The 14218-nt window shown below is 47.3% G+C and overlaps 1 long non-coding RNA gene across 1 annotated transcript; it reads right to left on the bottom strand.

Annotated features, from left to right (window-relative positions):
• Positions 1-7013: 7013 nt before the first annotated feature.
• Positions 7014-9081, bottom strand: LOC121281888. The gene is made up of 3 exons (XR_005943970.1): positions 9032-9081; positions 7452-7548; positions 7014-7056 (listed from the first exon to the last, which is right to left on the bottom strand). It is a non-coding gene; the product is annotated as an uncharacterized LOC121281888 (long non-coding RNA).
• Between the last annotated feature and the right edge of the window lie 5137 nt (positions 9082-14218).

Genomic DNA, 14218 nt, shown 5'->3' with positions numbered 1-14218 from the left:
ACCAAATAATAAATTATGGTCCACAGAGGAAAAATCTACTCAACTATCAACAAACAATGAAATAGAGTCACACGTGGGACTAGGTTATCATAAAAATAAATTGGAATCAAACAGAATTGTATTGTTGCTAAAGAAATGTGCTGGTCTGACTCCATATAAAGTATAATGTACAAGAGGAACATTAGTGTGTCCACCTCACCTTGGAGCTCAATTCCAATTTAATTTAAGCATCTTGAGGAACCAGCAGGTGCGGCCATCCAGTGTTGATCTCTGTACATGGGTCAAGTCATCATTACCACATTTAACATTTCTACCTTTCCATTAATATTCCAAACCCAGGACGAACACCCCTGACTGTGATCAATATAAAGACTTTTTCAAAAATTGCCAGTTCAACACTAAAATGGAAGCCTCAGTCAGAGTCCACATGTTTTCAGAAATGTGAAGAAGAGATGGCCACCTCTGATTAATCATCAACATAGCATAGGGCAGAATTGTCCGGTCCCGTTGGCAGCAGGAGTCACTACAGGCGTGAGAGAGCGATATGGTGAGAAGGCCAAAAATTGGTTTCACGCCGTTGTGAAACCAGTTTGCGATTGTCTGCTCCACCCGTCAATGGTGGGCCGGGTTTCCTGCCACCACACATCGGGAACCTAATTTCAATATGTTAGCATCTCATTATAAACCCTGCTTGTTGGAATCATCTCCCCGTGCTGGATCATCCGGGCGTGTCGACGTGCAATCACACCAACCTTTTCCTCAACTGCAACTGTGCACCTGGCGAGCTGCACTTCGCTTGGGACTTTGAGGTTTGTTTGCCCACCTTGCTTCGGGCAGCACTCGCAATCATCAGCGCCAGGCTTTGCAGGCAGCACCACATCACTTTTAGGGGTTTCAGGGCAGGTCTCTACCTGCTAGACCAACTGTAAGGCAGGGGTGGCTTTTTAACAGCTGCAGACCTAGGGCTTGCTTGGGTAAGGGGGAGAAGTGGACTCAGGCAAGGGAAGGCGCTGCAGGATGAGGGTCGTACTAGGGAATTAGGGTATCCCAGGGTATATGTGGGGACACATGTTGATCTATGCAAGTGGTCTCAAGATGTTGAGGTGTAAGGATGCAGTCTCCAGAGGAGGTGAGGCCAGATGGAGGTGTGAGGGTGTGTGTGAGAGAGTGAGTGGCAATGTCCCTTGAGCTGGCAGTGAGTGAGATGAAAATGAATGTGTGATTGCCTTGTGAGTATGTGAGGTTAGGGTGATGAGATGGTTGCTTTACCCTGGCGGCCCAGATGAGATAATTCTTCCTCTCTCTGCACAGGATGGCCAACCTCTTCTGTGCAGTTTGGCACTGACCACCACTGCCACTGCCTCCCAAACTGGAATGGTGAGATTGCTGGACCCCCTGCGGCCAGAGCAGGGGTGGAAGACACCACAGCGGGTCTATAAAAGGCATTCCAGGGATGGGTCACTGAATTCTTCCTGTCTTTCAGGCCATGTCTTCACTGGAGTAATCCTGGGCTGCAAGCATTGAGAACTGTGGTTGCAGTTTAAATGTGGCACCCGGAGTGAGGAAATGGTGCAGTAAAGGTGTGGTTTGTGATTCAGAGGCAGGCCACCACTGTGGCTGCATAATTTATGAGGCAGGAAACGGATGATACAGCAGGTAAAATGCTGTTTTCCACACCCGCTACTGCACTTAGTGTAAATTTTGGACAATTCCGTCCATAATCTTTCACCAAAATTATTCAGTAATTTACATAGTGAATACTCACCCAATGTCACAGTTAAAGGTAACTTTATTTCCAACTGTCTGATTTGGTGTGATATAATATCCATTCAGAATCTCCCCAGCATCACCACAGTTTATTGCTACACAGAAAATAAAACAAGAAAAGGTTCAAAATCACTCCAAAATCTCCAACAGTTCTTTCATTGTAATTCAGGTATTGAACATGAAGATAAAAAGGTATAACACAATTGCAGAGAACGTCAAGTCATGTTCAGTTTGGAATCTAACTTTCAAAATTTCAAAACGTTTAATGCAATGCTCTATTGCGAGAGAGTTAGAGCTTGCCCAGCATCGAGGTGCTAATCGCACACAACCAATTCTGCCAGGCAGGACATGTCCTTTGTACGCCTGATACCATATTCTCAAAGCAACTACACTACTCAGAACTCTGTTATGTCAGGAGACTCCCAAGAGGAATACAGAGACACATTGGGATGGACTTAAAGCATCCCTGAAGAAGTCAAACACACCTGCCAACTTATGGGAGTCCCTGGCATGTGAGCAAGGAAAACGGAGACAGTACATTCAGAAAGCACTGAAGACATTGTGAGACTTTGGGTGGAATTGTCCCAGGTTTAGTGGGCAGGAAAAGTGGTGTTTTAGCCTCCGGCTGCAAATGACGGTTTTTCACACTGTATCGTCCATTCCCATTGTGTCCCACCTCATTAATTATGCATTCATGGGCAACATGCTGGATCACTGGCGGGCAGGCTCAGATTTGCCCGTCACACCGTTATCTCAGCGCTTTCTTGCTCCCCCATATTTAAAGCGCATCAGAGCACATGCCTACTTCATCAGACCAGGACTACACTAGGCAATGGATGGCCCTGAAAGAACACAACAGCCTCCAAATTTCGTGATGTCTCTCAGGAGTGCATGCTGGGCACAGTGGAAGGCTGTTGTAATGTCTTCTATGCCCTCATGGCTGCAGGAGGTCCAGAAGAGTCACCAATCCAGGCGGTGGCAGCCGTGGTCAGTGCCACCGGAGCGCAGAGGACGTCAGCCATTTAGTGCAAAAAGAGGATGAATGCTGTCATCCATTCGCTAGGGTAAGCCAACCACCTCATCGTTCTCAAATGGCACACTCACAAACCCATCACACATCCACAGGGATCTCACACCTTACAGGACAACATCAGTAACTCTCACACACACCCTCACATCCCCATCAGGATCATACCCTCTGGAGATGACATCCTCATCCCGTCCATGGCTCCTCTCACCACACAAACATTCCACACAGTGCCATGTGTCCCTGCTCACACTCTCTCCATCTGTTTCCATGCACGAGAAACTGGCTCACAACAGCCAGGAGAAATCCCAAGCCAAGGGTGGAGTGGCCGACGTTAGACCTTTCACTCACTGAGTTGAGGAGCGTGCCATAATGCTGACTGGTGAGGACGTGGACCGGGCCTGCGGCGCTGGTGGTGAACACCCAGGTGAGGATCCTGCACCACATCATCCATCTCTCAACGTAACTGTGAGTGCTCTCTCTCTCCTGCTTTTGACTCTGCTGTCATGCACTATCACTACTTTGGTTCACAGGAAGCTCTGCAAAGTGACCAACACCCTCAGCCAGCCAGTCCCTCAGCTCCATCCAGATCCTCACCTCCAGCCAAGAGTTCACTTCCCTGCATTGAAGAGCTGGAAATGAGCAGCCTGGAAGGCCTGTCACAGCGCTCACCCACACCCTCCAACAGCACAGAGACACACACCTCAGTGGGACCTAGATCTATAGCAGGCTCGGCTTCACAATCTGGTGGTCATATCACCAACATGCTTCCGCAGCAGGAGAGGCCAGGTTCAGATGAGCTCCCTGACTCTTGGAGGATTGCTGGGGAAGAGGCAACTGTGAGGTCTGAGTCAGATGACAAACCTCTGGATTCAGCCTTCCAATTCATTGTGCAGAGACAGTGGAAGGCAGAGGAACATCACGCAGAGCTGTTGGGAGGCCTCTACAGAGTGGCACAGAAGTCGGAGGAGTACATCTGCCCGCTCTCTGATGAAGTGTTGCCACATGTGCATGCATGGAGGTCTCCATGAGAAAGGTGGCAGACACCATGGAGACCCTGGTCCAGCAGAACACGGAGATGCATGCAGACCTGCACTCCATTGCGGTAGCCATGGCTGACTTCCTGCAGAGGCACCACGAGAGGAAAATGGGGGATCTTGACATCCTCCAGATGCTCCTTCACCTCAATGAGTCAGGCAGGGGCACTCAGGCACCTGAAGGGAGAGGCAGCAGCAGATGGACACGCCTGGGTCATCCACTCAGGAATCTGAGGCTGTACTCTCCCTCCGAGTTCCCTTTGCCAGTGATACCCTCAACCTCGTCCTCTGTCACCACAGAAGGAGCAGCTGGCCCACAGGGAGACAGTCAAAGCAAGCCGGGGCCCTCAAGGCCTCGGGTCTCCTGAGGACACACATCAAAGTCATCAGAGGAAATAGGGCCAACCATTGCACAGGCTGTCTCCACCCCTGCTGCAGATGTCAGGGCAGCACCGGGAAGAAATGGTAGGGTAGAAAAATTAAAAATTTCTGATCACAGTTGGTTGCACGGGTGAACACATTTTGTCACTTTATAATCTGAAAATAAATTCACTTTCACTGAATAATGTGAAATGGTGTCTTTCAGCTTCAGTAACAGGATTTGGAAATCCTCCCACTGCATCTCCCCCAACTAGCAGTTCAGCTGCACGCAAGTGGACCACGAGTGATTGTGGAGGGAGAAGTATGTGTGTGTGTGTGTGTGTGTGTGTGGCAGGGCCTTTCAGTGCCTCATGCAAGCTCTCTCCCATGCATGCGGATCCTTTCTCCATTACACTCGCCTCAATGTTCCAAGTATTTTCAATGCTGCCTGCTGAGGTTCTCTTTCTGTTGTCCATCTGAGCTGATCTGCATCTCCGCCCACCCACTGGTCGCACACCCATGCAGCACCTGTTCCCATCCATCACAAGGCTTCTCTCACTTTCAATTTGGAAATTATGCTTGTAGTCAAGATTCTCGAAAGCTCCCCCATCCTTTTCCCTCCCCCAGTCACCCATGTCCTTTCCCCCATCACTGTCGATATCCCTGGCATCACCTTCCACCCACCAACTAGAACCCTTTCTTTCCAGGGTGTCCAGGTGAACGTGCACATTCCCTACTTGCCTGAGAATCCCACCCCCATTCACATTGACCTCCCCGACCTCCTCCTTCCCATCGCTACCATCACACACTCAACCACCCACCCTTCCAGCTCACTCTACCCCCTCTCATGCTCACGATTCCCTCTTACCACGCCCGCCCTCAGTTTGGTCCCCAGGAGGCAGCCATCGACTCCATAGACCCCTCCCTTACACGTTCACCTGGACATTCCTCCTTTACTCCCTCCTCCACCCTTTCTCCATCCCCCGGCCAAACTCCTTCCCCCCACCAGACTCCTTCAAACCCCTGGACTCTTTCACCCCTCCGAACTCCTTGTTCACTCCAAACTCATTCTCCCTTCCAAACTTCTTTTCCCTTACACCTTCCTCCCCAGATGCCGCGTTCTCCACCATTACACCCTCCTCCCCCTGTAGAGCCTGCTCCCCCCTCCTAACCTCACATCCCCGCTAATACCTTCAACCCCCACCAACCTCACTGGACCCCCCCAACATCTTCATCCACCTCCATTCCCAACCTCACACCCACTCTGGTACACCTTCCTCTCCCAGTCACACCTTAACATTTCACTTCCACCCACACTCTGATACACCTTCCTCACCCTACCTCATCTGTAGCAGACCATGGCCAAGACCAGGATCTTCCGAAGCAGACCCCAGACATCATGGAGACCTCCCACCATCTGTAAGCTGCTTCGCGGCAGTGCCATGGCCATGAGAATCCACCCAGCATACGATTCATGTGTTCTGTATAGGGTCTGGTTGCTGTAGGTCGGCACATTTCCTGCTCCTCGGAGGTCCGCGATCTGAGCAAGGCCCTAATGGTAAGTCTTGACTTCTGCACATCACACTTGTCCAGACGTGTTCTAGGCTAGCGTGTTCTCATACTAGCATAAAGCTAAACCTGGTGTGGGAGTTCCCGTTGGGCCTTACTTTGCATCCCATTAATGTGATCCAAGTGGGATCATGCTGGCTTCCAGCAGGATTGGCGTTCTGCCATGGCGCACACCATCGGATGATCCCACTGTGATTTCACGCTGGCGTGAAACAGATTTTTGGCCTATTCACCATATGGTTTGCCCCCTGCCCATCATGACGCCCAAAGCCAATGCAGAGGCCAAATCGAGGCATCAGAGAGAGTGCACAAATCTCCCAGCAACTCCTTTACCCAACCCTCCAAGCATCACCTGCCCCACATGTGGCAGACTGTGCATTGGACTTATCAGCCATCTCAGAATCCAATCAACCAGGGAGGAAGTAAGTCATCCTCGATCCTGAGGAATGGTTAAAAAGGTCTTAGAACACAGAAGTGAGTGAGTGACTTTCAAGTCTCCTATCTATCTCAAAGACCACTTATTTCTGCTTCCAAAGCAATATCTGCTCTACCTCAGCACCACTAACAATAAAATCTTTCTCCATGTTTTTGTCACCTCCTCTAAACCTATTATTTTCACTCAAACTTGATCAGCAAATTATTGCAACACGTGCTGTACTAACACAGCTAATTCTGTAGTGCACAGAAATAGATCTTGTTGGAGCATAAAATAAGAATGGGAAAGGAAGAGAAGGGAGTATGAGCATGATTTATTATGGGTCAGTAATAGCACTCACACTTTTCCTTTACCTGTCACTTTCACTTCCTAGATTTCCCATGGTCAAAACTACAATTTCCTGTCAGTTAGAACACCACTGAAGTTAGCACCTCCTAAACTGTCCATCACCCATCAAAACTCAGCTCCTTGCTTCAACACTAACAGTTGCAGTTGGGCAGACGATTGAAAACTTCTCTAACGAACAGGATTGATTTGATGAATGACCGTTTCTCATTTTTCACACTGTTATTTTCCTTTATTATGCAATGTTCAATCAAAGCATTGAATAACCTTTTCCTCCCTCATTCCATGAAGAGAGAACTCCAAGCCAGAGGATGCCAAAATGCAGGAAGTGAAGGAAACTTGGCATGAATCAAAACTCCAGGACAATACTCTGAAAGTGGCAATATCAGTTTACAAAGAAGGCAGGCTCATTACTTTATAAAAGAGGGAAATTTAACTTACGTTCGCAGGATGGAACCTTGCCATCCCAACCCTCAGCTGTACATTCCCGATAATCTCTACCAAGCATTTTGTATCTAGGTAAAGAAAAACAAGCCACCATCAGTCATCTGAGGGTTAATTAGAGAAGTCAGTGTGTTGACCAGATAAGAATTCTAAGGTGCATGGAGGGAAAATCTACTCAACTATCAAAAAAATGATTAAAAATTAAAACAATCAAAGATCAGTTTCCCAAATTAAACTCCATCTCCCACATTTTTGCCCAATCACGTAACCTATTTGTATCCCTTTGCAAAACTAAGTTAGCAGAACAATGAAGGAATCAGGATCACCTAGAGCTCACATGGAGAGCTGTTATCAGAAATATGAAGACTCAGAAATGGGCAGTCATCTAAAATTGTCTTAAGCGCAACATTAATATAATGTAGTCCCTCATCAAAATTATTCAGTAATTTATATACTGAAAACTCACCCAATGTCACAATAAAAAGTAACTTTATTTCCAACTGTTTTATTTGGTGCGGTATAAAATCCATTCAGAATCACTCCAGGGTTACCACAGGTTATTGCTACACAGGAAATAAAATGAGAAGAGATAGAAATGTGACAAAATCCCAAATTCTCCAAGAGCTTTTTATCATTGCAATTCACAGTACTTAACATAATTGCCCAAATTATCACATTAGCCCAACTTTGGAATTCATTTTTCAAAATTATGGCAACACAAATGCAAGACTTTCTCTTAGTCCACAAAACTTCACAACTACAATTCCCTCTCTGTCTTCAATTGCACTCTGTATTGGCGTGCATCAATCTCCATCTACTGACTAAGTGGCGAGATACTCGGAGCCATGGAGGAGCACAGGGATTTAGGTTTCCATGTTGGCAAGGCACTAAAAACTAATGCAAAAGTGCAAAATAGAATCAAAGTCCTGATATCAATATTGTCCATTATTTCAAGAATGGCTGAACTCCAAAATGAGCAAGTATCTTCAAAGCTTCTTGTTCATCTCGAAGATTGCTTATTTATGCTTCCAGAGTGTTAGCTGCTCTACCTCAGCACAGCTGCCATTAAAATTTTCCACCATGTTTTTGTTGCCTCATCAATATCTATTACTTTCACTCAAGTGTAAATTAATGCAACAGTTTCCTATTGGCTGCATGAATGTATTCAGTGGGGCACAAACAAACTAGGAAGAGAATGGAAGAGGAAGTGAAGGGAGCATGAATCCTTAAAATCAATTGCACTTATCCTTTACTTCCCACTTCTTCCTCCTGGATCTCCCATGGACCAGACTATTGCTGCCCATTAACTCAAGTTCCCTAAAACTAGCACCTCCCAAACTTCTCGTAACCCACCAAAACTTGGCTCCTTGCTCCAACACTACTATTGGTGCTAATTAAGATCAAAGTCTTCTGGAGGTAGCAGGATTGATTTGATGAATGGCCATTTCTCATTTCACACATTGGCCTGGATGGTGTAGGGTGGGTACAAGGTATGAGGTGACATGGGTTAGCATGGATGGGGCAAGGATAGTGTGTGGAGGGATGGGTGGGGGGGTAGTGATGAAGGCTGGAAGGATGTTCTGTTTTATTGTCTTTTTCAAAATTTGACAAAGTACCAGAGCACAGAGGCAGGCCATTCACCCTGCCCTCCTCTGCACCCAGCAGCCTCCACACTCATTCAGGGGCCGTCGGGCCCAAATTCATTTCACCCGCTTCCCCTGGAATGAAAATTCCAACTTATAGGCCACTTTTTCCCCCAGGTCAGTTTCATGGAGCTGTGAATTATCCCAACTCTGAGTTCCCAACCCAGGAGCGCAAACCAAGGCCATTGCTTTCCTTTACTATGCAATGTTGAATCAATGCATTGAGTAACTGTTTACTCCCATTCCAAGAAGTTGGAATTCCAAACTAGAAGATGTCCAAATACCGTAGGGAAGAAAACTTGGGTGTGAACCAATACTACACGACAATTCATTGCTGGTGGCTCAATCATTTGGTAAAGGCAAGCAAGTTGGTCACATTACAAAACAGGGAAATATAACTTACGTTCACAGGATGGAACCTCGCCATCCCATCCTTCAGCTGTACATTGCCGATAGTCTCTACTCACCATTTTGTATCTAGGAAAAGAGAAGCAAACCACCTTTGTTAGTAACCTGAAGGTTAATGGGAAAAGTGTTTCTGTGCTTAACAGGTTAGATTTATTTCTCTAGGAAGCTTTAGAATTCTAACAAAATAGCAATAAACTTTAAAAATGAGAAAAGATGGGACTAGATTAGCAGAAAAATGAAGGATTCAAATACAGTTGCATTGTTGCTAAAAAAAACGTGGTGAGACCCCATATAAAGTACAGTGCGTAGGAGAAATATTGGTGCATCCAGCTCACCTTAGAGCTGATTTTCAATACAGTTTAAGCATTTTGAAGAACCAGCAGACACAGACAACCAGTATTGATCTCTGATTGTGGGTCTAGGGATCATTAACATGTTCTGAATTTCCAGCTTTGCATTAATATTCAAGTCCAAGCACTAACATTTCTCACCTTGATCTGTACAAAGGTTTTTTTTTAATTGTCAGTTCAACACTAAATTGAAAGCCTCATTCAGAGCTCACATGGAGTGCAGTTATCAGAAATGTGAAGCACAAGAGATAGCTATCTGAAATTATCTTAATCACAACATTATAATTAAATTGTCCTTCATCAAAATTATTTAGTAATTTATATACTGAATACTCACCCAATGTCACAACGAAAATAAATTTTATTTCCAACTGTCTCATTTGGTGCGGTATAAAATCCATTCAGAATCTCCCCAGGGTTACCACAGCTAATTGCTACACAGAAAATAAAATAAAACAAGATAGGATTAATACAAAACTCCAAAATCTCCAATAGTTTTTTTATTGCCATATTTAACATGACGATAAATAGCCATGACCAAATTGTCTACAATATCAAGTTACCATGGAGGAGCAAAGATATTTAGGTGTCCACGTACAGGTACAAAATCTGATTAAAATAGTTAATTAACTCAAAATTGAGGAAGTGGCTTCAAAGTCTATTCTCCATCACAAAGATCACTTATTTCTGCAACATGGCATTATCCCCTACACCTCTGCATCACGGCCACAAAAACCTGCCACCATGTTCTTGTCACCTCATCAATATCTGTTACCTTCACTCAAGCATAAATTAATGCAGCAGTTTCCTATTGGCTGCACTAACACCAACCAATTCAGTGGGGCACAAACACAGTAGAGTCTTTAAACAAGAATAGAAGAGGAACAAAAGGTAGTAAGAGTATGGGGTTTGGCTACAGATCACTCACAGTAATTGCACTCTTCCTTTACTTGCCAAACCACCCACGTGGCCCAAATTGCTTCTTGTCAGCTAAAACTACTTTAAAAATAGCACCTCCTAAACTTCCTTATCACCACCAAAACTTGGCTCAGTGCTCTGAAACTACCGTTGGTGCTATGGTAGATGGCTAAAATCATTTTGAGGTAGCGGGGTTGATTTGATGAATGGCCATTTCTCAAGTCACACATGATGGATGGAATCATCCCAGAAATCGTCAAATTCCGATATTGGGCGGGGAAATCGGCGTTTGACCAGCTAAGAATAATGGCGGTTTTTTACGCTGTATCAGGTAGCACTTTGTTTCAAAAATTCAGAGTTTCATAGCGGATTGCTGGCGAGGTGGCCTCTGATTTGCCCGCCCTGCAGTGGCCTCAGGCCTTCAGTAATCTGGGTGCCCTATTTAAAGGGCGCCCATGCACAGATCTAGCACTCTCTAAGGGATCGAAAGCTGCTGGAAAGCCATGGCTGCCAAAGGGAGGAAATATGCTGCCCCCAAATTTAGCGTAGCCACCCTCGAACGCCTACTTGACACAGTGGTGTCCCACCGCAAATTCGTCCACCCCTGCTCTGGGTGAAGACCAGTAAGCAAGGTTACCAATCCAGCAAGGGAGGCGGTGGTCAGTGCCAACACCCTGCAGAGGACAGCCACCCAGTGCCTAAAAAGGATGAATGATCTCTTCTGTTCCGCCAGTCACTCTTCTCATTACTCTCAAGTCACACACTCACAAACCCATCAGACATCCACAGGGATCTCATTCACTGCCAGTTCAAGGGACATCACCATTCACACTTACACACATGTCTTCACCTGCCCTGCGGATCGTGTCCTCATCCCATACATGACGCCACTCACCACCCACACATATCAGGCATCCTGCTTACATTCTCTCCATCTGTATTCATGCAGGACAAGCTGGCACACAACAAAAGGGAGAGGTCGCAGACTGATGGAGGAATGCCCAACATCAGGGTCCTCACAGACTGAAAATAAGCCATCCAGCTGGCCGGCGATGCTCTGGGCTGTTCCTGTGCTGACAGTGAGGTTGGCGGTACTCAACCAAGTGAGGATCCAGCAGCGCAACATCCTTCAGACAACCATGCTGTGAGTCAGGTCCCCTGTTCCACAATCCTTTGCCATGCACTAATTATCTCTCCTTGCTTTCACAGGCACATCTGGGACGCAACCAAAGGGGTCCATGAGTCAGGTCCTCGACTCAAGCCCCAAAGAAACCTTGGAGGAGGAACCCTTCTTGAAGACCCGTCACAGTGCTCACCCACACCCTCCACTAGTGCAGAGATACACACCTTGGTGGGACCTAGTTCTAGAGTTGCTTTTGGGTTACAATCTGGTGAGCACATCACACTGTCCAATCCACAGCAGGCGGAGGCAGGGATTTCCCTGGTTGCCATCACTTGGAGGACTGCTGGAGGCCAGAAATCTTCTGTGTCCAACTCTGGACTTAGTCATACCTCAGTTGCTGGAGATGCAAAGGCAAGCTTGGGAGCATCAGGAAGGGATGTCCACTGCACTCCACAGATTGCAAGGCACAATGCTGGAGTCCATCAGCCTTCAGCCTAAGGTGAGCACCAACATGCCAATGCATCATGCTCAACACTGGTAGGATGGGTAGCCACCTTGGAGACCTTGTTCCAGGACATTGGTCCTGCACTGCTGCAGGAGCTGCTCTTCATTGCTGAGGCTCTTGCAGGCATCCATCAATGCCAATGTGAACCCATTCCAGCTGTCTCTTCCTCTGAAGGAGTCAGCCAGGGTACCCATAGGGAGGAGAATCAGCAGGTGCACACCTTGGTGATATCCACACAGGACTTCAGGAATTTCTAGCCCATCTGAATCTCCTCTTCCTGTGACCCCAGCAGCACCAGCTCCACTGGCTGAGGAAGGTGCCACTGTCATATGGCTGTACCCCAAAAGCAGGCCGGGGCCCTCCAGGTCTCGGCCTTCCAGAGGACCCTGCCAAGGTCATCACAGACAACAGGGCTTAGCAGTCAGCAGGCCACCTCTCCCTCCACTGTGGATGTCAGGGGGCACCAAGACAGCGGCAGGGTTAAGAAGGTCAAGAAAATTTAGTTGCACAAAGTGGGCATGGGTGTTAGTCACTTGTACTTAATGCTGACCATTGAAAATACGCTCTCAAGAATGTGTCCTTGCCAATGGCTCCTTGTTATGTTGAGCATGCCTGTGTCAATCAGATATAAAACCTTATTTCCTACACAAAGCAAAGGCTATTGTCGCAGTCCAGTCTTCTCCCTTGTGCAGAGCGTAATCTTTTGTATGCAGTGATTATCTGGCTTCAAGATCACTGTCCAGATTAGTGATGTGAGCATCTCCATATGCCTTGTGTTTGCTGCAAGAATCTCGTATCCAAGCATCACTGGGTTCTGTGATGTTCTCTGTGTGCTCTCAGCACCTTTAAAGGTGGGGCTGCCTCTCCCATCTTGACACCATTACTGACAGGTGAAGGTGTGGTGAAGGGATCAGGTGAAGAAGGATCAAGTTTTCTCAAAATCCATTTGGCCACTGTTACTCAGCAGCAATGATATGAGTCTCTTCACAGAGCGTGTGTGTGCTGCCCTTAGCCAGACAGGAGTCAACCATTCCCAGGGGCACTGTGAAGATCTCAGCAGTGTCCTCACTGCATCTCGTCATCATCCTCCTGGAATCTTGAGGTAATGAGGGCCTCACGAGTCCGCCTGCCTTATTTGGCCTGTGTGGTAGCCTCATTGCCAGCACCCTCACCTTCCAGGACCTCATCACCCTCATTCCTTAGACCTCCTCCTCATCAGAGGAGACGTGCAGCTCTTGCATCTCCTCATCATCCAGGCCTTTCCCCCCACTTTGCATCTCCAGGTTTCGTAGAGCGCAGCAAGCCACTATGAAGCGTAACATCCTCTGGGGAGGGTACTGCAGCACTCCACCAGATCTGTTCAGGCACCAGAACCTCATTTTTAAGATGCCAATGCCATGTTCAACCAAACTTCGGCTTGTGGCATGAGCCTCGTTGGACCTTCTCTTACCAGGACTCTGTGGCTGCTGCACAGGTGTCATCCTTTGTGGGCAGCCCTTGTCCCCAAGGAGCCAACCCATAATCCTGTGTGGTCCCTGGAAGATATCAGGGATCTGAGACAGGCATCTGAGGATGTATGAATTGTGGACGCTTCCTGAGGATCCTGCACATACCTGCATAAACCGTTTGTTATGGTCGCAGGCCAGCTGAACATTGAGGGAGTGGAAGCCTTTGCGGTTCACATCCCGGACTGCCTGTTGCCAGGACGATTTAAGAGAGTGGGTGTAGGTGATGGCACCTTGCACCTATGGAAGCCCGGGAATCTCAGCAAATCCCAGCACTCTTGCTTCTTCGTTTACCTGACCCCTGTTGAATTTGACAAAGGTGTGTGCCTTGGCAAAAAGGGCATCCGTGATTTCCTGGATACATTTGCTGGTGGAGGCTTGCAAGATCCCATGAAGGTCCCCAGTGGAGCTCTGGAAGGAACCACTGCCATAGAAATTGAGTGCGGCGGTAACTTTACCTGCCAATGGCAGTGGATGCCCTCTGAGTCCCCGTGGTACCAAATCCTGCAGAAAGTGGCAGATGTAAGTGACCCATTCACTTGACACATGCACAGGCATCGGCAACACTGGTTCATGCTCATCTTCAGGTAGCACATGCGCTGTCTGTAGACCCTGCATCTCACAACGCTCCTATGAGCAATGGCTCTGTGGTGTTCATCCTCTGCGTTAGTAGGAGGCCATGCCTCCCCTTGGTCTTCAGGGTTCTACTGCTCCTGTTTGTGAGCCAGGCACCTCTGTCACATTCTTCTCCTTCTTCCCTCCTGCCTATAAGCAATCAGGC

The sequence above is a fragment of the Carcharodon carcharias genome, chromosome 9 (genome assembly GCF_017639515.1).
Source record: "Carcharodon carcharias isolate sCarCar2 chromosome 9, sCarCar2.pri, whole genome shotgun sequence".
Classification (NCBI taxonomy): Eukaryota; Metazoa; Chordata; class Chondrichthyes; order Lamniformes; family Lamnidae; genus Carcharodon; species Carcharodon carcharias.
This window is presented reverse-complemented; position numbering and strand designations above follow the sequence as displayed.